General features: G+C 34.5%; 1 protein-coding gene across 2 annotated transcripts in view; it reads left to right on the top strand.

The window, feature by feature from the left end:
• Positions 1-25,695, top strand: part of LOC123717848 (zinc finger protein MSN2) — an 81,427-nt gene that overhangs the window by 22,542 nt on the left and 33,190 nt on the right. For both annotated transcript variants that reach the window (XM_045674097.1, XM_045674098.1), the window contains exon 3: positions 23,073-23,102. The gene's annotated coding sequence lies outside the window, so the exon portion shown is untranslated. The remainder of the gene's footprint in view (positions 1-23,072; positions 23,103-25,695) is intronic.

Consider the following 25,695-nt stretch of genomic DNA (forward strand, 5'->3'; position numbering starts at 1 on the left):
ACGTCAAAAAAAAAGGAATATACATTAAATGCTTCTAATTTTATATTTACTGCCAGTTCTCAAATCAAGGGAAAAAAAGAACTGGCAATAAACCATATGTCAAAGTCAGTCAGTTATTAATTATAATTATTACATTTAGTATTCGATTTTAACTCTACTAGTATATATAGGTTGTTTTTGTCTACTTTAAAAGAATATCACAAATCAAACGAGGAAACGTATTCTGTTTTGTTTGACGCTATATTTGACGCGTGCGTGGGCTTATTTGAATTTTTATACAAAAATGTTGCCAATTTCAGCTATTTGCATTCATTGTGCGAAACGTCAGTTGTATCTGTGATCTTGTTTACTTTAATAGGATCGTGTTTACATTCTGTGGGGAAAGAGAACCGTCGTTTGAGATCACTTCGCTGCAGCTGGATAATGAAACTATATATTTGATAAGTAAACATTACACAGAGTCACTCACGATGCCGTTTACAACTGTAGCAAACGCAGACAAAACAGTTCCATATTGCTTTATTCACACAAAATGTTATTTGTCTCTTTCCATCACAGCGTTAATAAATTTTGATAGAAAGAGACAATTTCTTTAGTTGATTATTTTATGAAAGACGTTTCTATTCAAGCATTTCCTCGACTTTTACTATAAAATAAGTATATTAAAGCGATAATTGTTAAGAATGAAGTGCTAAATGATTGCTTTAGTTTGATAAAACTAAACGTGGGTGCCGCTAAACGCAAACCGGATCTCGAGTCGAGATAAATCATGAAACGTGCGACTTGATCCACTTCTCGTAAAAGGAACTAAATTGTTTTATTTTTACTTACCGGAACTGTATTTATTGGCGTTTTGCTTTTATGTTTTTAAATGTGTGCCGAATAAAACCTTCGTGCACTAACCTGTTTGGTAATTACTTTGTTTTATAGTCTGTGACACCAGGAATAGACTATCACAACAATAACAAACGCTTTGCCTAGCAACAGTTAATTGGAGGGAAAATATAAAAACAACTTGATTTTATAATATTAAATAAGTTATTAGAATTATATTAGATACACAACGATTACGTGAAAGTGTAACTCTTATTTTTGAATAATTTCTAATTATCGCGTTTAAAATTTTAAAGAAGGAATTATTTTTAACCCAAAACAGTTTTTACCCATTGCATTGTACGAAATATAACGTATGCCTTACAGTTTTTATTAATATCTTCTGGGACCAGGTTGTAGTATTTCGACCACACCACTTTTCACGTTCAATTTGAAATATTAGCCAAATACTAACGCAATATTGTGCAGATGACTGATATAAGCGCCGAAAATTACTAATGACCGCCATTTTGTTTCCGTAATATGACGTGTTAAGTACCGTTAGCATCATATCGGCGAGTATGCGTATCGAGCTGTGAATATGTTGACTTTTTGTAATGGTTTAAATAATTTATTTAAACCGTTGTTATTTGCATTCATAAAATATTAGTTAATTTTATAAATACCAAAAAGTTTATGAGACAAGGTTCCAAGTTTTCATGCACACTGCAACTTGAAACTTTGTCACAATGTTTATGCGTATGGACTATAGTTTACAAATACTGCTTTAAGAAAAAAAAAATTAATTAAATTTTATGTTTATTACAAATTTTAAATAAACCAACACAATACTCGCGTGAAACACTTCTGAAATGGAAAGTCCAACATGACAAATCAACATGATGGCTCATAGATCATGCAAATACATTAAATACTGTTATTATCTAGATTCTAGACACGTCACGATTCATTTGACGTGAGTTGCATCTGTCAAAATGTTAACTTACGAATCTGCGTGTTGCGACCACCGGTTTTAATATTTCATGACTCCGTGAGTTTAACTTTTGGTTTATATTATTAATTTTCGGTTAAGTTTGGCAATTTTTTTTTGTTGCCTGCAAGAGATCGCTTGTTAGTGATAATGGCGGCCATTGTATCTCTTATAATTTTTTATGTTTATTTACTTTCTTTTAATGTATCGAAGTATAATTTTTTTTGTGGGTTAGACCACGTAATAACAAGGATACGAAGGGGAATATTTAGGTGGTTTGGTCATGAAGAAAGAAATCCGATGTTAACAAGGATATACAAATTAACGGTTGAATGGTGGTATCGGGGATTGGACCAAATCCAAGACATAGAGACACAAGTTAAAAGTACCGATAACTGACGAATGGGGACATGACATGACTTTGGACTTCCACATGGATGCGAGAAAGTTCAGGATCGCAAATGGAGATACGTGGTGTCCTACCCCTTTGGGAAGAGGTCGAGATGGAGAGAGGATTATTTATTTGAGATTTTGTTTTAATTATTAATTTAAAATTTTTTTTTGAAAAATTATCCATAAGTGACGAGCATAGTGAATGTCTTATGGAAGCGAGAATCAAGATTTCAAGATATAAGCTGTGGTCTCCGCCTACCGCTTCGGGAAGAAGAAGTAAATATATAAATAAAAATACTTTAATACTCTAATGATTACAATATCGGGGGATACAATTGGCCGTCAAATCATTCCTTTACATGCAAAACCACCACTAAGAGAATCAAGAATTCATTACGATGAACGAGAACACGTGCGCACAGTGGAGGGGAAAGCGCCGCCATTTTGTTGTGCGATTTGCAGTTAATATAACTTTTGACTTGGAAGCTGCGAGTCTTTTTTTGTAGATTAAATGTCTGAATGTTCGCTATTATAAGATATATTTGATTATAGTGTTAGTTCAGATCAGAGTCCTGGTAAATTCGAGCCGTGGACTGAAAAAAGATAGAGGCATTCGAGATGTGGTGTTTGAGGAGAATGTTGCGAATACCTTGGACTGCAAACAGAACCGATAAGTCCACTCTCATCCAACAAAATATCAACACAAGACTGTCGACTATCATTTACAAACAGGTCTTATTGCCAGGAGAGAACCGAATAGCCTCGACAACCTGGTATTGAAAGCAGGCAGGGGAAGTCTTATGAAATAAAGACAATCCACAACTCAACATCTGTAATGCACTAAGTCAAGTTGAGGATAGAGCGTGAGCGTGATAAATGAGGTGATAATGCTTTTATCCAGGCCCCCGCCAAGAGAAAGGAATGTTGAATTACTGGCCACTTGTAATTTCCATCCTCGGCCTAGAACGTATTGTTACATTCTAAACCTACAGTCATCCTCTCAGTTCGATGCCCACTGCATACTCGACCGTGCCCTCCATGTACGGTTTAAGCACTCTCCCGGTACCGTACAACCCTACCAAAGGTCGAGAACAAATTTAAAATAAATTAAAACTTGCACTCGAACCGGGAATCGAACCCAGTACCCCTCACCATAGCAGCCACATACAAAGACCGTTAGGCTATAAGGCCCTTAATAAGCTACATCTGACTTAACATCAGGTGGTATTGTGACCAAACGTGTATAAAACGAATGAACAAACAAGTTTGTCTTTGTTACAATGATTAATTAATTAATGTAATTTTTTTGATATTAACCAGAACGATCTTATTTTGAGTGAATGTTTAATTGCTGACAACTTTTAACTTTCTCGCGTAAAAAAGTAATTAAAATTGAGTGACAATTATAATTAATGAAGGATTTAATCAATCACTCTTAACTGTATGTTGGTGAGCTTGGCCTGGCGAGCGCGACTCTCACCCCTGACGGCGTAGGTCCACCACATGGACATTCTGTTCAATGTTTTCGCTCTTAGAATTGTATTTTTTTATAGAACATGGGGAAACGGGCAGAAGGTTCACCTAATGTTAAGTGTTACCACCGCCCATGGACACACTCAATGCCACAGGGCTCGGGAGTGCTTTGCCGGGCTTTTGGTACGCTCATTTATTGAAGGACCCGAAGACGAATTGTTTCGGTAATACTACAGTGGGCAGCTGGTTACATAGTGGTAAAAAAATTATAGGACTTAAAAGATTCTCATCTATGGTGTAGCCTTCTGAACAGCATTAGTGGTTTTGTAGTTTTCATGATTTGTCAATTTTATAGGCAAGTTGGTGATCAGCCAACTGTGCCTGACAAATGTCGTTTTTGGGGTCTAAGCCAAGTAGACCTCACGATGTATTCCTTCACTGTGCGAATGTTAAGTGCGCACATAGAAAGTCCTTTGGTGCACCACTGACGACCTGAGACATGAGAGTCACACACTGAAGCAACTAGGACATCACTGCTGGAAAATAAGACACAAAGTCTCATCTGTGTTTGGTGGTTACAGCGTGCAACTCTAATCCCTGAAGTTTGATACTCGGCAGTGCATCAATCGTATATAGAGTCTCTATATGCGATTTATTACTCGCTAAGGACGGAAGATATCGAAAGGCAATCCAGGCTGATCTCCTATTAGAAAAAATGTGTGCGTGTACACACGTAAGAAGTGAAACTCTGTATGACCTTATTTTTCGAAAAATGATCTTCTATATGCATCTTTACAGAAATTGGTTAAATCAAGTTAAATTAGATGAAGTTTAACAAAAGTCATTTATTATCATAGACATGAATACAAATAATACAATTATTTCATTTTACCTTATTACTACTAAGATTATTAATTTCATTAATTGTAATAGAATTATTAGTGTGATTGTTATTGTTATTATATATTTTTGTTATTAATGGCTTCGAATCAACCCTGGCAGGGACGAGAAAAAGATGGCGCGTAACCGAAAAATGTGACGGTAATTTTTTTCCAACTCCGATAAAGAAGTTTCACTTCAAAAACTGCAATACTGGTTTTTGTTTTGTTTAAATTGTTAGGATTGGGTTATCTATTTAGACTTTCAAACATATTTTGTAAGTTTTTCACAAATTTCTGCGACACAACACACCAAAATTATTTTTGAAATACTTAGATAATTATATGCTTGTCCTTTGTTAGTTGACAAATTTCTTGAACTTAAATAAATCGTGATATGTTTAACTTATTAGAACACTCCAAATTTCATGAAAATCACATCAATAGTTCTTAAATCGTATTATATTTTCTTTTAACAGAAGTTCTGTAACATTATTCAATGTTCACTTGACACACAATGTCTCTGCTCCATCATTACCGCTTGACCTTTTGACAGCCAAAGTAATTTATTTACTCTTGTAATGGTACACACAGTAAGGCTTTTCTAATCATTAATAATGTGTAATTCGTTGTGATTTAATAAGCAGGGTGGCAGAAGAGTGTGTACGGCTTTGGATATTTATATTAGTGGCATTATAATGAAGAATTTTTAAGTTTTGCTATAATTTCAACACACAATATTCTCAACATGTAATAATTATAAAACAAATTTGATAAATGGAAAATTAAAACAAATTTAAAAAGTCGTTTTACATCTAGCTGCCATTTCCTCTCTCATTCTTTGATGGAAACACCAGCTCTGGCGTCACCGATAGTACCAGGCACCAACTTAAATCTTTAATTAGCTGTGCAGCTTGAACTCCAAGAGTCAACTCCAAAGTTTTATATTTGAGCCGTTTTATCAATTAAAAATATATTTTTTTTGTAATTTATTTTAAAATGATGAATGAATCGTAGTTTTCGATTCAAAAACTGCCTAAAGAAACCCTCAGTTGTGGAATGACATACGTCGAGGTGATACAGGTGGAATTTTGATTTCTGCCTCGACGTCTGATGGAGGGATGGATAGCAAGGCAGAGCAGAATAGTAGATAAAGACTTTTTAAATCTTTAAAACTGAAATGTTAAAAAAGCAGTTTTCTAATGGGTGTGAACTGTCACGGCGCGGTACCAAATGGCAATGGTCAGTGGCCATTACTTTCGCAACTCACGACTCCAATTACCAGTGCATCTCTCCATTACCGGATAATACAGCGAATTTTATAATTACTTTCTGGTAATTAAGAATGCATAAACTTAATTGCTTTAAGCAAAGTTTCGTTTAAACGTTTTTAAAAAAGAAAAAAATAAGTTAATGATAATGTTAGCGATTACTATACGAGATTTCTCGTCCTCCAATGAGACGAGAGCTCGCACACGGGAAAACCTTTACTGTGCCGCTCTATATGCGATTTAGACTGGCTAGAACAATGTTGGCCTGGTGGCTTCAGCGTGTGACTCATCCTTTAGTTCGTAGGTTTGATCTTCTGTGGACCAATGGACTTTCTATGTGCATTTAACATTCGCTCGAATGGTGAAGGAAGACTTCGCGACCTTTCTGGGCCTACATTTGTGTATACCTTTCATGATCATTTGTCAATCTAATAGCTCACTTCTAGAAAAACTACCCTTTCGTGTTTCTAACTACGAAACTCGTAATTGTGCTTTGTGTCACGTTCGTCACATCAACACTAAGTATCCAAAAACCTGTTTTGTATCGCGTAGCCCGGACGACGAATATATAAGCCTGTCGTGTTTACGGTATCGCGGAAGATGGGTATTAAGAATATCCATAGCTCAAAATCACCTGCATCACGAGCATACCCCACATACAAACCGTCACGTACTTATAGTCACTTTTACGCCATCACACAACACAGCCAAATTGGGTATTACTTAGTTTAATGTATTGAATAATTTTCATGGTTTTCCCTTTTGTAAATTGAACGTTTTTGGAAATATTATGTATTCCATCTTTGGCTATATTTTAGTGTAACTTTTTTTTTTTTTATAAAATAGGGGGCAAACCGGCAGGAGGCTCACCTGATGTTAAGTGTTACCGCCGCCCATGGACACTCTTAATGCCAGAGGGCTCGCGATTGCGTTGTTTTTGTATACATATTTTGTTTGTTGTAGCATTACGAAATAAATAAATGAAAAGGCAATGGATCAGCCTTCTGTGTTTGACACACGCTGCTGACTTTTTGGGCCGAAGACAGGTTGGTTTCTTCGCGACGTTTTATGGAATGTTTCCTGATGATGTTCCCTGAGAGATAGAGTTTGGGCGGCGAGTAAGTTTACCAAATTTAGCTGTTGATATTGATCTGTACGCCTCATAGTGGAGGCAAGGAGAGCTCTGACATGTGACTTCGTCAGTGGAATAAATAGTTTTTTCATAAATTTTAATAAGTGTAAGTTACCTTAAGTGTTCCTCAACAAATTTTAGTTAGTTTATTACTTTCTTTGATAGATATTGGGATTATAATGATGTTATTGTTACCAATCCATTTAATTATTAAGCACTTAATTATATGAAAATAATTGTTTATTGGCGTAAAAAAATTTCATTCAAACGATTTCCCTAATATGTTATTAATTTTACACTACGCTATATATCGGTAAACCAATTAATGTCTTGTAGTAAAAGAGAAATCTTCCGTATCTGTAATGAGTAAATAGCTTTAAAGAGTTATTATACAATTATGTTTCATATGGATAATTGTGGCTAATAGGGCCTTTTCATTTATTGACATAAATCTTTGGTTTAATGGTAATTATTCAATTGTGTACTTTGCTCTACTCTGTGATATTTATTCTTCAATATAGCAATGGACACAACTTTGCTCTGCTCTGTGTTTGTTAATTATTCTTCAATAGAGCAAAGGAGACAACTTTGCTCTAGTCTGTGTTATTCATTCTTCAATAGAGCAAAGGGCTCAACTTTGCTCTGTGTTCTATTGTTCTTGTGTGCAAATAAATAAATTTGTAACGCAACTGATATTAACAAAATACATGTCTACTCGTATTAGCTCGACGGCCGTCTCCCAAGAGTCGACATGTGTCAGGCACAAGAGGCGGATCAATCGCCTATTAGATTATTAAACAGATTCAGACATGAGGCTCAGACCTAAAAAAGTTGTAGACCCACTGATTTATTTATTTAACATCGAAGTTTTAATGCAGACTTTCTCATTTAATGCGTTCAAGAGGTTATTTTTTTCAAACATAAAAACCATAATAAATTGGGCACTAAAATTGAATCTGAGACTTCTCGATGAGTAATTAGCTATAACCACATCTCAGAGGTCAGACTAGCCTAAATTACTTCGAAAGTACCGCTGTATTAAAGTATTATTTTTTGTAACAGATAAACATTTTTTAAAACTATTGGTACTACATCTTTGAACACTACGATCTGGTACCACGGATAGGTAACACGTGATAATTAAAGATTTAAGTTCGCGCCAAGTAGATACTACTACTGAAACTAGACATTGTGCTTTTTTCAACGAATGAATATCGTTATTCAGCGAAGAAATGCTGCCAGCGTTAAATGTACATTGCCACAGGGTCCAAACATTTTAAATTTGTTTTATTTTTCTTTTTATTATTACCATATTTATCACAATACTTAAAATTTTCTTTAAATACATATTTAAGAAGTATTTATTTATTAGTAATTTATATTGTTAAATAACAATACTTACAGTCTCTATTCAGAAAGCACTGTTCTTGTGTTCTTTTTCCACTTACCACTGTTAAGCACTTAAGACTGACGTGCACTAAAACCAATTCAAATGCTTTCATCCTCAACCAATCCGGTGGTGTCAATTTACCTCGACATTCACACGATGGAGCCTTTGTTCGTTCAAACATGAAACTAGCGAGCTGGGCCCTCCAATGAAGGACCTATATAGGACTAAATACCTCCAATAAAAAAGAGGATACCATGGATATACACTACACTGGATATCCATGAGCGGTTGTTATCACTTTATTCAAAGTGGGCCACTTGTTTGCCTCCTATCCCATGAACAAAACAAACGTGGTAAGATTTTATATACATTATACAGAAATTAAATCCTAGACAACGCTTGTAAGCTTGACTTGCTTGGAATAGACGTTTGGAAGTTGGCAATGCTTAAAGACCATCTGATAGGCTTTTGCTTCTGAACCTTCACCTGATAATGCCACTGCTCCATTGTATGTAATAGAGAGCGCGTATGAGTCCCTACTTAGCTAGAGCGGGTGGGAAGAACAGGATAGAAAATATTAGCCACTCTGACGTATAACAGTCACTTACGTTTAATAGACTTTTGGTATATTATTGATTATTTTACTCCATAACGATTTTAAAGCCATGTTAAATACTCTTAATAACACTTTTTTCATACTGTCAAATAGTTGCCAGCGCTCTTTAAACTAATGTAATCTACGTCTGTCTAAATACGGCGCAATCACTAATTTATATTTATAAATAACAGGGTGTTGGCATTCTCTTTGCAAAATAGCTAAGCCGAAATATAATTATACAATTAGTAATAAATTGTATGATTTCTAGTCTGTGGCTAGCGTAAGTACGTAAATCAAATTGAAGATGTCCGATAAAGTGGTTAATAATTAGTGGAACTTGTGAAAGTGTTGAGAGAAAAAATTTCGTGAGAGCTTAGTTGAATTGTGCATCATACGGTTATTTATATTTCGACTTGTTAATAAACATTATTGTTGTTTTAACCAAACGTGTTCTGTGCCACGTCGAACTTGCGTTTTAACCAAATGTGTTTTGTGCCGCGTTCTTAAAATTTTAGCGCCAAATACTGCTGTCAAACCGTTTTAGAACACTAACCTATCCTTAACCTACAAAGCAAATAAAAATCTTAAGCTGAATTTTCGTTTCCCGTTTCGTTTCCCGTAATTATCAAATATTAAGGCTAAGTGATGTGCTAATAAATAAAAGTGCTATCTAAGAACCGAGTGGATTTATGTTTATTCGATGATTTTCCTGTATTTCAAAACCAATACGTGTTTGACAAATGTCAGAGTCTTTTGCGCTAAGTTTCGACAGTCTTACCTTAAGAAATGTTGAATACGTGTTCATAGCGCGTAAAAATAAATAAATTTTAGTAAATGGGCGGGGCACATGTCAAGAGGAACAGAAAAGTGGAGCAAGTATTAAACTAGTTCTCAAGGCATAATAAACGCAGAAGAGGAGGATAATTTAGAAGGTGCATAGACGAAACATCGGATACATGGCAGAGAGAGGCATAGTGCAAACGGGAATGGAGATCTGGAGGAGGCCTTTGCGAAAGGTCAATTAATTATCTAGAAATGAATAATATTTCAGAAATATAAATAGGTTTAAATGTAACGTATTAAAATGTTATTATTATATTTATTCATCGCCCATACGCGCAGGAACTCAAGATTTAAATTTACAATATCAACAATTAAAAAAAATTGCGTTCAATAAAATGGATTTCATGCAGACGCAACTCAAACATTAAATTTTACTGCTCTTGTCCATTAACATTTTAATAACAAGAACATTTAATCTGAGAAAGTTCTATAAATCATAAGCTTAGGTCATTATACTGTTTCTAATCATAAAACGTTAATACGAAAATATTTATGAAAGCAAGAGGTAGAAAATGCAGAATTCTGAATTTTAAGGTCGTTTGTCACTCATTCACTCAATTGCAAACAGACACTCACTCATTCACTCACTTGTAACTTATGCTTTTTGTAAAAAAATGGCAGATGTTGTAATCAGTTTAAAAAAATATAAATAAGAAGAAACACAATAAATATGGATGGGCTGGGAACTCTTGACACAGGTATTTTAACACATTTTTATTTTTTTATTTGTAAATCTATGGATTTGGTATATGGTTATTTTTGATAGACCCTCGTGACAAATGTCATATCTACCTAATATTTGTAGTTGAAAGCGCGAAATATGACTCCCGAATGTCACGAAACGTATTTGACATTTGACTTCAAAAATCAACACAGACAGATAAAACAACGCTCGTTTCAGACTTGGTCTATTGCTGCATTTATTTATAATTATTATGAATTATATACAACGTGTAAACTAATATATATAATTAATATAAAATAATGATCATGAAACCTCTCTTTCTGAGATATTAGTGTAATTAATTCATAAAACTATTCTTCTTTTGGTGCCTCCATTACTGGACGTTATTCGTTATTGTTCTGTGCCAGATGCAGCACTACAGCAGTCGCAATACAAGTCCAATCGCTAACGTTACGACGCCAACACGCCGTTGTGGAATGGATAGGTGTTTTTTACATTCCAACTCAATTCTGAACCTTCTGGAGCCTATAAGACTCATGCGATGATAACACGACATCTGCATCTTCTACTGCATTTACCGAACAGAAATTGTTCCGATTAATACCTGCAGCTGAATTTCATCATCGGACATTGAGGGAGAATATGAAGTTCCACCCGTATCACCTAGCGGCCGTCTTGCACAGCCACTGAAGAACCAGCTGCCCAAGTATTTCCGAACCAATTCGACCTTAGGTTCCTTCAAGAAAAGAGAGTACCAATTTTCACTCGCAAGTCCTCTGGCATTGATAGTGTCCGCCGCCCATGGACACTTAACATCAGATGAAACGTTGTCCCCTGTTCTATAAAAAAAACAACTTATCATCTTTTATTGTCATAAGTTAAATATTTGGCCGAAAAAGAACAGTGAAAATAATAAAATAACAATAGTTAAGAGTAAATTGAATTTTGTGTAACGTCTAAAAAGATTGTATCACCAAAGAGGTCGATAACGTGGATACTTTATGTTATTCGACACATACGCTTATCTAAATATAAAAAAACCTTTTTATAGACGAAAAACCAGAATTGTTCAATTAGATACACAAATAAAAGCTAAAAATAAAATTCACATACGTAAAAGCATTTACAACTGTCAATTATCGTGTTTTCCTTTTAAAAGTACTCATATTTGTTCATTATATAAAATATCTATTATTTTGAAACCCGGATGTTTACTAAGTGACCTACTTATGTCAAATCAACTGTCAACATGCCAAATCGGTGTGTTATTCTATGATGTCAAATTGAAACATTCAACACGCATGTTCTTATTTATATTCTATAGTACAAAGATGTTTTAGGATTTACCTACTAGTCAGCAAAGTCACTCTTATTCGTGGGCACTCACTAAAGTGCCAACCAGGAAACTGAAGGCATGCTAGACGGCAGAAAAAACCATGCTATATTCAGGAAGTTTGATAGAATCAATAAAAAATCATTAAAGACGTCACAACGAGGAAAACTGAAATGGAAATGGGCTGGTATAGTGTGTAAAAGTGTTCCAAGAATTTGTTATTCGTTTCCAACAAATAAGAGCAGAAAACGAGGTAGACAGTTTCGAAGATGGGAAGACGAATTATCAAGACATTAACGGGGAGAAGCACAGAACAGAGCAGAGTATAAAGAAATGGAGGAGGCTTTTGCCAAAGTTGGGAAAACAGATAGAATGTCGGTTTCACCCTCACTCACTAAGTCACTAATTTAAATTAAAAATTTATGTAAAATTACGCTTGAATAAAGACTTGGTTGGGGTTGTCATATGTAGTATCAATAACCATAGTAACTCACATGGAGTGGGGTTATCATGACCTTGGTAACAAACACGGTAATCTTCCGTAAATCTTTCCAATTTCTCTATGTTTTAGACCGTAGATAACTCGCATCTACACTAATCATATGGTACTGTCAATATAATTGCATGCGAAAATATAATTATAACTGTATTGTAGAAGATCTTTTTTTGATTTGACCAATGATTCCATGCAACACAGATTTGCCATACAGTAATTTCAATATAATAACCAGTTAAACGTATCGCCATTATCAAAATTATTGGCGATGATACAGATTAGTTTTGTTAAGACAAAATGGCATAGATTAGATTTAGAATTTTGACAGTTTAGAAAGTGCGGGAAGCGAACGTCCCGACTAAATCAAAACGTAAATTGTCAGTTTTCAAGGCGTAATTAAATTAACATTTTATAGACATAGTACATAATCTTTAGCCGTTATGTCGTAACGCATACAAAATTATTTTAATTGCAATTTGAAATTACATAAGACAACAATGTAGTCTTTAGTTGGCAAAATTCTTGGAATTTTATTACGCATTATTGCAATAAACTGTATAAAGATAATTAATAATTTTCTACAGATTGTGATAAATAATCATAGATCATAGACGTATAGATCAAGTGGTGGGGGTTTAAGCGGCGACACTGGTTCTACTACGTCTGAAGGCCCTTACAATCTTATTAATCCGGTATTATATCTAACAAGTCTTGTATACTCGGCGATTGCGCTAAATCACTCACTAACTCAGTGGACTCCTGTTGTTGACATTTCACCCTATATCAACTATTTATGCGTTAATTCGGAGATATATATCCTTATTAAAGGAACTCTTCTATAAATAGACAGCGATGACAAGCGGCCGAATGCGATGTGTTTGATCTTTTGGCGGATGGGACGGGCTTTAGTATGGAATGCTACTTGTGTGGACATTAGTCCCGCCTTACCTCCCTTAAAAGCTGCCTGAAAAGCTCAAAAGCTACCGAGGCCTCTACGAATAATACCGTCTGCTATATAAATATTTCCTCCAACTTTTATTTTGTTCCCTTTGTGATACTCTTGGGCCGTGAGGTTCAAGAGCACAGCCAATTAAAGATATTAGTAGCCGCTTGGTTGCACAGGTCACCCCAGAACTGGTGCTTTACTCAACGAATAAGTATCGCAATGCAGCGAGGAGATGCCAGCATTAAAAGTACACTGCGACAGGGCATAATCTTTTTAAATCTCTTTTAATTGACAATTTTATTTATGTAGTAGACATTGTAAATATAATAAAAAAAAATGATGTCTATTATACTCTAACTATCCGTTCAGCCTTCCCACGGATCCCGCAAACAGAGAGAAATATAGATTTGGTTTTTATAATTGGTTTTGGATCTATTTATAGAATCTTTTGGTTTAGTCCGGAAGAATGCGAAAGCGTCACCGAAGGTCTCTGATGTGGTCGTCTGGTTTTAGTGGGTATTACAGATTTAGAAAATGCGCTAATTGATGTGGGAAATTCTCTATTATTTCTAACATTAAATAAAATTTAACAAACACGATACGGGAATTAAATATAAAAACCTGCTTTCCACTTTAAATATAGCGGTCGTGATATTAATATAAACATTGTCTCGGGTCCGGCTTCTTGCATAAGTGCTACCGGTATCTGTGATTATTTCTCGGTACCAATGTATAATGATATTGGATTTATCATTGTTGACGCTGAAATGATCTATGAACTCGATTTATGATATGGTTACAATAGCGTGTATATTTCAATAAAGAAAAGAATTGACAAAACAAGTAACAAGAATTTAAAGGATAAAACAGGGTTTGCTGACGTTACATATAAAACAAAAAAAAAAACAAAAATGGAATTAATAGGAGCAGATAAATGGAGCAAATTTATAACACTGGCTACCAAGAGGCCATAAAAGAAATAGAGCCGAAGTAGTCATGGAAATGGCTGGAAGGACCAGGACGATATTGTATAAATAGGGAAAACTGGAGGACAATGGGGGACTTTGCCCATCTTGCAGAATCGGATATCGTTGATAAAGAAAAACAATAACAATAATGTATATATTTTGTATTTCTGATATAAATAAATTAAAAAATAGTCTATATGGAATGTCAAACTGAAGATTTTAATTCAAAGTATTTTTTCGATAATCGTACTACGAGTTGTTTGATGCATTGCGTGGTGTGGAGTCTGTCTTCATGTTCTAACGCATTTATCAGTGTGTTCAGAGTTGTACGTGCTGAAGCTGAGTTTCAACATTGTCGAGGCAGAGTACGAAATTCCACCCGTGTTACGACTTCCGTCCTTTCATAACTGAGCGTTTTTTAAAGGCTATTTGCCGCGGACCACCACTATGTATAGCTGAAGTATTTCCGGACCAATTCCAGTATTTTTTATTTGGATTCTATATCTTTTGGGTTTTTATTTCGGAAAAGCAAATAGTCTCTATGGGGTAGCACAGCAAAATGTTACATATGTTGGTATGTCATTCAAAAGTTAGGATAAATACCACCATAAAGAGGCGAAACGAAGTTCGCTGGGGTAGTTATAAAACTACTAATATTCACGAGTAATAAAGTTAAAAGAGTCTAATGAAGGGTCTGATAGTATTTCCAAATAATCCAGACAAAATAATGTATACTTTGTATGTACAGAAAGATATGATCTTTGGAAATAAATGATAGTAAATGAGTAATTAATAAAATATTTACAATATACAATTAGAAGTTTTTAACAATTTAAAATTTAAATGTATACAAAAATATGTTTACGAAATGCTTACACAATTTGATAGGCTCTGTTAACCTCAGACATTTAACTTAATTTTAACGTCATTATTAAATGTGAACTTTCTATGGAGACGTCTAATTATACGTCAAATAATGATGAATAGCAAATATTTGAAAGTAATTAAAATGGTGTTCCGTGGTAATAATGTTCAGGAAATTATTATAAATGTGTATACCACATAGACTTTATGTATAATATATTTCATGGCTAGCTAACTACAGTGCCACATACATTTCTTGGCCGGCGGCTGGAATTGGTACTACCGTCGCCATTTTGAAATGTCAGACTGACATTGTCAGTTAGCGCTCAAACACAACTATCTACCAACATGTAATAAAAATCAAAATAAAATGTATTTATTTTGATTCCTTGCATTACAATGGCAAAATTTTAATTATAGAACGGTTCTGATTGCTAGGTATTTTAAAGATATTATATTAAAAGTACACTGTAACAAAATCTATCACATCAGTCATCCTTAGTATGTGTAACATTTATTTGAGCGTAGAACTGTATACATTGCTTCCTTGTTTTGGTCCAGCCGTCTTTAAGTTTTGGGCTCAGCAACATATTTTGCGATTAATTTTTTTATTACTTTAATACACTCTTTATTAGTATTCCCTCTTAAAGTGTCTCGAAAAGATTAAAAAGTCGATAGGATAGGCTTTGATATAAATACCATAAGAACAACAGTTGGCACTTTAAAAACACGTTTTGCGTGCTTTATGTCTGACAATATTACGTAGATTTGTGTTTTATTTGTTATATTTCTATATATCATTCATTGTTGTTGTTTCTATGTATTATTTTGTGTTGTATAATTGCAAACAATAAATAATATATCTGTGTAAAAATTTTCAGTTGACGGGTCAAGACTCTTATCTCGACGCGTCAACTGTCACGATTTCGCGCTAACTATGTTAAAGTCCAAAACCTTTTTGACATATCAAAGTACTTCAAACTTGACATTGACTTAGTAACGCAAATTTTCGGTCATGTATAGAATACATTTGACCTAGTAACCGGATATGAAAAGGCAATATTGTTAGTGCAATGCACTTGTGTGCGTCACAAGTGACATGAAGGACAAGCTTTGTCTAGAACAAGTGCGAGGGGAGAGAGCCCGAGGCCGCTTCCTGACACGGACTGGTTTTGCGGTTTGCACCACATAAATGCACCAGTTTCACTTCTTATAAATTTGCATAAACAATACAATTTGCACAAATGTTTTTACGTTATTAAAGATTTGCTAACGAGCTATTTTTACAAGAACTGTAACGTCTCTTTGAACATAGATTTGCAGTGTTATATAATAATAATATTAAATTACAATAATCCTTATCATAGGTGACTATAGGCATTTTTAAATAAAGTTGTATATTTCATTTATTCCTTAGATTTAAAAATTTACGGCAGTGAGCCTACATACCTACAAATTGACCTCCGAGTTGACACTATGACACAACGCGTTGCTCATACGCTTATAAATTTATAATAATAGGAATTGTCTTGCTAAGTAAAAAGGTTCCTTTATTAAATATAATATAAAGTTACATATCAGTTTAAAATATAAAGTTACAGTCACTGTAGTACAATAGCGGCAATTACATACATACATATAAATTACAAAATCCCTTCACCACAGAATACTACAATATTGAGTGCACAGACTATATCAATAGAAAAGAAAAAAGTGTTGACTGACTGGTAAGAAAAAGAAAACAAATATTTAGTTCACTCTATCCCCATCACTCACTGATCGAACAGATTCTCTGACAGTTACAAGATAGCTAATTTATTATTATGATTTATTCGCTGTGAAAAATCTTAGTACGTACTGACCGTATTGTATCACGTGGGAAAATTTATTGATTTAATGGAGCTTGGCAAAAGTGAAAGTCATCTTCCAGTAGGCCATGCCGGCGAAATATTAGGGTCACATGTTCTGGGGAATTTCAGACGCGTTTCGTTCGCTTCTGGTTGGTCAGCAATTGTCTATAGACCACAGTTATACGAATATATTTGTTTTTTATAAATCACATTTTTCTTACAAATATATCGGAATACTTGTTCAATATTTAAAATAGTGATAGACCTTGTAGTAACGGTGACTCCAGAGCTTCCTCAAGGCCAAGGAATTTCCATTTTCATAAATTTCTTAGGTTGTCTTAGGTTGATAACATTGGTTGGTCTAATGGCTTCAGCGTGTGACTCTCATCCCTGAGGTCGCAGGTTCGATTCCCGGCTGTTCATGAACGGACTTTCTGTCTGTTCACATTTAACATTGAAGAAGTTCGAACGAAGAAGGAAAGCATCGTGAGGCACAAGATGCCGATCAATTGCCATTTAGATTAACGATCATGAAACAGATTCAAAAATCTGAGGCTCAAACCTAAAAAGGTTGTAGCGCTACTTTTTTATTATTATATTACTTTATACTACCACTGTAATTATAATACTACATTCCCGGCCACGTGCGTGAGCCGGTTGTCGTTATGTCGTGATAATGCGCGTGCGCATCTCTATGATTATACCGGCGGGTTCTATCGTGCCGGTAATGTTCGGTAACGTACAATGCTTTACTTTGTTCAGTGAAAACTGCGGAAAACAAAAGATGCCCGTCACGCCAGATAAGTGAAATTACTGTGGAATCCAGGGTTCAAACAGTTATTTATTTATCATTAATCATACAGCTATACATATAAATTAAAACATTTAGATAATATAAAATAAAAATAAACCCCTGTATCTTTTTCGTGATCGTCAATCTAATAGGCAAGTAGGTGACCAGCCTGTGCCTGACAAGTCGACTTTTTGGGTATAAGGCAAGCTGGTTTCGTCACGATGTTTTCCTTCACCGTTCGAGCGAATGTTAAATGCGCACCTAGAAAGTTCATTGTTGCACAGCCGGGGATCGAACCTACGAGCCTACCTCAGCGATGAGATAGTTGCAGCCGCTAGGCCAACACTGCTGCTGCTGAAAGATATTGTAAACCTAAGGCGGTTATGAAATTTTAGATATATACAATACAAAACAATTTGGACAATATACAAAGCGTCTTTGCCTAATAACATATGTAACCTGCTATTTTTGTTTTTTATATGTATGAATTTTTATGAAATAAATAAAGCTAAAATTACATTGATAAACAAAATATACGAAACAGGAAACAAATGCCAATTATATAAATTAAAATTAAATTAAACAAGGTACAAATTGATATTTAAAAAACTAAATGGTTACTACTGCTAAATAAAGCCACTCCTTGGAATATTCTGGCCCGAGGGAATCTCTTATCTATCAGGTGTATAAAACGCCGAAACTGGAAATGTTTGTATGTATCGTTCTCACCTCTGGGCAGGACCAGCTTCCCAATACCATCTCCTTCCGATTGACCATATTCAACGCATATTCGAATCCACTCATTTTTCGAGGGGCTTGATCCATTGGCGTTGCGTAGAGATGTAGGCTCTCTCTGCATCTTCTTTACCATGGAGAGTATTCAGAGGAGTTGTCCGGAGTAATACCTGCTGAACCAAATACCATACGTATCATCTCGATGTGCGTCGTTTCACAACTAAGCTTAAGACAGTTTTTGCCGCGCACCACCGTTATGTGGAACCTGCTCACTGTGAGTGTCCATGGGCGGTATTACTTAACATCAGGTGATCCTTCTGATCCGTATGCTACAACAAGTTTTTTTTATTAGCACGCACATTCTAGCAATGGGTCTGAGTGATTCAGATGAGCGTTTGTTTGTTAAAAAAATCGATTACGCAATTAAGTTAAGACGCGTTTCTCGCGTGTACTATTTGGAGTAATTTGCCCATTGGTTTGGCGTGTTGCACTTTTATTTTAATGAGCCGGTTTTCGCGTCTCGCTCGTACTCAATGCTCCACTTTCTAGATCGTTTTTGATGGCCAAAAGTCAATTTAATCTGGCGCAAAGCTACAAAGGCAGCGTACAAAGCGTGATACACTTTAACAATTTTTTGTTTCGTCCGCGTGGTTTTCCTTTTTCGTCGTAATTGTAAGCTTATATCGTTATATTATAATTTAGATACGTGGCATATATAAAGCATTGATACAGGATGGAGTTTAAAGATACCTATGTGGAAAGGATCAAAGAAGAAGAGGACGCTCTGGAAAATGCGGATAGAATATAGATGCGAATGGAGAAGAAAGCTATTGATAGTGTCTTTAGTTCTCCCGATCAATGATACCGAATGTAACGAGTAACAAGAAGTTAATCATATTGTTAACAATTGCAATCATTTGAAATAAACTAGCGGCTTATTACATTCTCATACTCATACAGAATCATACTATATATTTATATAAACCGTGTCATCCGTTCAGTTATTTCATTTATATTCTGTTAATTTCAGTAATACAAAAACCTACGCCACGGCTGTTTCGTGATCATTATTTTGTTTTTTCTTACTGGCATGTAGGTGAACAGCCTCAGTACCTGACAGATGACAGGGCATTTTGGGTATGTCATATGATGTTACATTTTTTTTTTAAATTAATTGTATTGCCTGGTAACGAGACCCTTAAGCCAAAATTTGATGTTACACTTTACCGTGTGTGATGTACAGTTTTTTAAACGCGGGAATATATAGAACGTTGATATATATTTGAGGAATGAATACTTGTGTGTTGTTGAAATATGTATTTTAAAGAACAACAGAGAGTTAGAGTTTGTTATTTAATAGAAAACAGTCACTTATATACTATTCCCTTTCTTAATTCAATATGTTATAACAAATACTCTTCGAATTAAAATTCAAATTACAGAACCAAACTAGCGTCATTTCCACAGACTAACAAACAAATTAAATGAATCGTCAATTAACACAACATAGATAACTAATAATCTAAAGAATCTAATCTAAAAACTATTATGATAAAAATTATGATCGGTTTGCGCACGTGTAGAAGATAAAATCTATAAAACCAATGGCCTCTTTACAAATTTTCCGGGTCTATAATTACATTATATTAAAAGAAACGCCTTAAATCCCTTATGGATTATCGTCCCTTATGTCAAAATCCACATGTTTGACAATGTCATTTGTAAGATAATGGAAGTCAATTGTAAGTCTCTGATTAGCGTTACGCGCTCTGACGCCATTTTGTGTTCTGACGTGTATCTACGACATCACTACCGGATCGCGTGCTTTGGACTTTTACTTTAAAGATGTTTGTGTCACGATTTTCTCGGAATAAAGCTCTAAATACAATATAAAGATGTTATCTTTGTTAAGTAGACCATTTTATAATTGCTTCGTTCACTTGTTCAATTAAGATTAACTTTACCGAATATCTGATAAAATATTAACGATTTTTGCTGGCATAAACAATGACGTATGAATAAACAGAGTGACCAGATGGAAAGGACCAAAGAGAAAGGTGAAGATGGAGCTGGTCGGAGGACTTTACACTTTTTTCTTGAAACCGAATGAGCTATTCCCACTAAAACCACATTTGCACACCAACACGACCGTATTGATTTGAGATCGCTTGCGCATCCAAAGGATTATATAAATGCCTACCAAATATAAAAACAAAATCTTTCTCTCTGTTAGCGATAAATTTAAAAGCACGGCTTTTGCTTGAGAGTTATGAGAGCTTTTTTTAAAGTGCGGGATTAATGCGAAGCCTAAGCGGATAGTTAAATTATATCAGACATTTTTTTTTATTTCTGACACACAAATATACAGTATTTACAATATTTTTAACCTGCATAATAATATATAATAATTAGAGCAGTGTTGGTTGGTTGGTGTATAATAATTAGTGGCTTCAGCGTGCGACTCTCATCCCTGAGGTTGTAGGTTCGATCTCCGGCTGTGCACCAAAGGACTTTTTAGGCGCATTTAACGTTAGCTCGAACGGTGACCCAAAAAGTCGACGGTGTGCGTCAGGCACAGAAGGCTGATCACCTACTTGCCTATTCCTTTAACAAATGATCATGGAACAGATACAGAAATCTGAGGCCCAGGCCTAAAAGGTTGTAGCGCCATTGATTTATTTTTTAGTAATAATAATTAAAAATGAATAAAAAGAAAATTATTGTCCCTGTGGCAGGTTTTTCTCGATGTATTACGATACTTCTTCGTTGAAGAAAACACCAGCTCTGAGGTAACCGGTACTACCACCAACTTTAATCTTTAATTAACTTATGCACTTGAACCCCCGGCCCAAGAGTCTCTACTCAAAAGGGTACTAAATCAAAATTGGTGGAAAGACACTTATATTTGAGCTAGCTTTTCCTGGTGACTTAAACAGAAACTTAAGTTAATTAGGTAAATTAGGTAAATTAATAGAAAAAAATAAATTAAACAATACACAAATTAATATTTTATATATATAAATTGTTACTACTGTTAAATAAAGTAAAAGCCAAATTCCTCAGCTTATTGGTAACGTGAAAAATGTTTCTCTGTAATTGTATTGTAGGTACTTAAAATCTTAGTGAATATCTTGTCGCATACGGGAGAGAGTTTCTAAAAGAAATTAATAGGAGCATACATATCGCTTAAACAAGCTCCTGTATCTCTTATCCATCTAGGTTATGTTTATTTTACACAAACTTATATCTGTTTATTCTTTGATTATTCTTACACCACTCCACGTTTATATACCTCAGTTTAAGCATATGTTGCCTGAAAAAGATCGCTTATTATCGATAAGTCCTTGGGCTTTAGATTTATAAGTGTTTTCTAGTGTATATATATTTCACAAGAAAACACTTATACATTAGAGGCTTTCTATGGCGTTAACTTAAATCTTTAATTAGCTGTGCACTTGAACCTCAAGGCTCAAGAGGTGCCAAAGGCAACAAAATCAAAGTCGAAAAAAGACTCATATGGCTTTATATATGTTCAAATATTAAATAACATTTTCTGCGCTTCATTGTGGAACTGGCTACCTGGTAAGCTTACTCCTCATTATACCAGCTAAAAGAGGTATCAATTGACTTATGTCCTACAGAAAACAGCGTATTCAAAAGCTCGCAACACACCCGTGAGGCCGTTGGGCGCAAACTTTATTGAGCTCGTTTGTCCTGTCCTGTCTCATAAAATATTTAAACCATTTCATAAGTGGATTAATAAATAATAATGAAGTGGATTATCACGTCAAAATGATGACACCACGATGTCCTTTATTGAAAGGCAATTTTTATTACTACCGAAGTAACCTTTATTCAGTGCCGTCAATAATTGATATGACCTGAGCTTTCCTTCCGGCAAGGGTTTTGACATGGCGAGGTCTTGGGTTCGACAGCACGAGTGGCGCTAAAACCTTTTAGGTTTCATGATTTGGACGTGACCTTTACGTTTTTGTTATAATTTCAACACACACATTTAGTATTTACTTTTCTTATCCATAATAATAATTATTAGATAAATTTAAAAAAAATGTCTGGTTTCTATGTACCTTTAAAGACCTTTGATACCTATTTGTTAAGAAAAGCACCAGCTCTAGGTTGACCATTGGAATCAAGCACCAACTTAAATCTTTAATAAGCGCTTATGCACTTGAACCCCACGACCCAAGAGTCTACTCCAAAGAGTATAGAATCGTAGTTGGATAAAGGCTTATATTTGGCGTTTATTATTTCCCGCCTGCTCTGTGGCCGCGCCAGCTTTTGTGCTTGACCAGGGGAGGTGATACGGGGCTAACTCATCTTTAGTAGTAATTGTGTGTAAAAAAAACGAAATCCTTGTTTTATTTCGCTGTGTACATGGACCGATCTAGGGTAAAGCCTCGTCTAACCCTTTCCAGGACTATGGCTGCCTGTCTTTATTTGCCTATCTTGGCCGATAGGCTGCCAGTCTTCTCCCACTATTTCTATTAAGTCATCAGCCCAAAGACGTTTTAGCATGCCCACTGTTCTTTCGCGGTTCCTTCCCATCCACCTTCTAAAATAATATGTAAAACATAGTTTAATGTTATTTTTTTGTTACAGACTGCTTTCCCATCCGTCAAACCAATTTCTGTAAGTATTTACACTTAAATGTTATTAAAAAATTTCGACCGATTATTATTAGTTGCGAGCACACTTCTGTTAAATGTAGATGACAGTTCTTATAATAGCTTAATTGACTATAGATAATATCCTAGTATATGGAATTTAAATGTGCGGGAAACTAATTGTTTTGTTTATAAAAAATATAGAAGTACATAGATTATAAAATAGAAAATACCTACTGACGATCACAGATTAAACACATTACAGGATATACTTTACCATGGTTTTGATATGTTCGTCACATAACATAGACTGATTTGATTTGACATAGATAATAGAATAGACAAGGATGTTTATATAGGCGGGAAACTAAGACGTTCATTTATTTGCCGATAAAGAATATAGACGTACACAGATTATAAAATAAAAATTCCCATTGACGCTCACAGATTAAACAGATTACTGATAATCACAGGATATCCTTTACAATGCTCTCAATATGTTCATCACATAGACATATGTTTGTTTATGCAAATATATAAATCAGACTTGAATAACGGAATTACGATTCTCTAATAGACTTTGTCTTTGCCATTTAAACAAAACTTATTTACGAGTTATAAATCTGAATTAATTACATTAATTAAAAAAAAATATCTCCTTAACAATTTGTTTTGTATGAAAACTGATTTAATAAATAACGCAGCGTTAACGGACAGTTATGTTTTGTCTTCTGAGATCAAAATATATGAAATTTCATTATTTACGACTACGTTTTGTTCTTTAGTCTCTGGATTAATATAATGTTCAAAATACATTACGTATAGCAATATACTTTATACCTATTTCTATTATTTGACAATTAAAATGCTTCAATATGAGTAATATCTTTTTAATTACAAATGCACCTAATTAAAAGCCTACCTTAGAAGTTTTGAAATCAATTTCATTTGGATCAAAAATATTCCATGTTAATTTGTGACGGTGACGTAGTTATACAATAAATAATAATAATAATAATTCAAAATTTTATATTTGACAAATTATGCGTAATTTGTCAAATATACGGTGTGACTGATATAAATCGAACAAAATCATATAAGTTTCTAACGAAAAAGGAATTCATTTATTTTAACGAATTTTTCAAGATGTAATTTATTCTAAAGGACAGGATTTTTGTCCCTTTAAATCAATCCACTAAGATAATCTGTAAAGCCATATATTGCTTGCCATAAATTACAAAAACACTCTGACGCCCCCATTAACCTGACATAAATGTTAACATCGCTTGCATATGTCACCTAGTTAATTAATTGTTGCAAGAAAAGATTTTCGATTTCATTTATTTGTTATAAGTTAACAACTGTGCGTTTTTTAAGGCACCACGACTATATGGAATCAGTGCTGCTCTGTGCTCCTATTCGTAATATATATCATAGTCTGTAAAGGTATATGTATATGGAGGCCAAACAACAAATTGTTTCCTGGATTGTGCGTAAACTTTTCCCAAATAAATATTCAAGGTAATTTTTCGCAAGGCAACTCTCAAAAAAGAATAATTTGCATTTTTCATTAATCTATTCTCCTATTCTAATGCATGTCATAGTGAAAAAAAATATAGTCTATGGAGACCCACAGACTATCTAAAAACGAATTATTGACTAAGATTAGTGCCTATATCTTTCCCAAATATACAAGGTAATTTTTCGCAAAGCAACTTTCATAAATGAATAATTTGCATTTCTCATGCATCTGTGCTCCTATTCTAATACATGTCTATAAGGGTATAGTCTATGGAGTGCCACAGACTATCTATAAACAAATTAGTTCCTGATATTAGCGCGTAAATAACTCCTATAGTATTTTGCATTTTCCGCATTTACAACAGCGAGTGTTCAGAGTTGTTCGGATTAATACGCTGCTGAGTTTCATCACTATCGAGACGGAATATAATACGAAATACGTCCCTTCCACAACTATATATTCCATAACTACTACCCACTGAATTATTTCCGAACCAATTCGACTTATGGTCCTTCGAAAAGATCGTACGAATTCTTAAAACAAAACTTGGAAGCCCTGTAACCATGTGTCCATGGTATCAGTTCAACATCAGGTAAACCTCTTGCGAAGTTATATAAAAATAAATATACAGATTTAAAGCTGGGAACATTCAAAACAACATCAATAGCAAATTACTATGATTGTTTAATGTTACCATTAAACTACATGATTTGCTTTTGAACCGAGAAAGTTTTTTAACCGGAAATGATTGCCATTATTGAACTCAAGATAAATAAAATATTTGAGATCGTGTGTCATTAGTGTACAGTTTTTAGTAACTATAATTTTATACATACAGTATTTTAAGTGTTTTTCAGGGTTCTAAGGGCCATTTTTAATTAAACTATTTAAGCGCAGATCGATCTTACTCTCGCTTTAGTCTTCTGTAGGTCGTGTTGCATTTCCTCCACTCCACCCTATCTTTGTCTTTAGCGCCTTTGTGGGCCTATAAGGACCTTTACTTGATCCAGTGACATTACGGATCCAAGCTGCTCCAAGTTATCTGGACCTCTGCGTGCTGTATTTGAAGCTGCGAGTTCTAATCAAGCGCATGCAT

This window comes from Pieris brassicae, chromosome 13 (assembly GCF_905147105.1).
Source record: "Pieris brassicae chromosome 13, ilPieBrab1.1, whole genome shotgun sequence".
In the NCBI taxonomy this organism is placed as follows: domain Eukaryota; kingdom Metazoa; phylum Arthropoda; class Insecta; order Lepidoptera; family Pieridae; genus Pieris; species Pieris brassicae.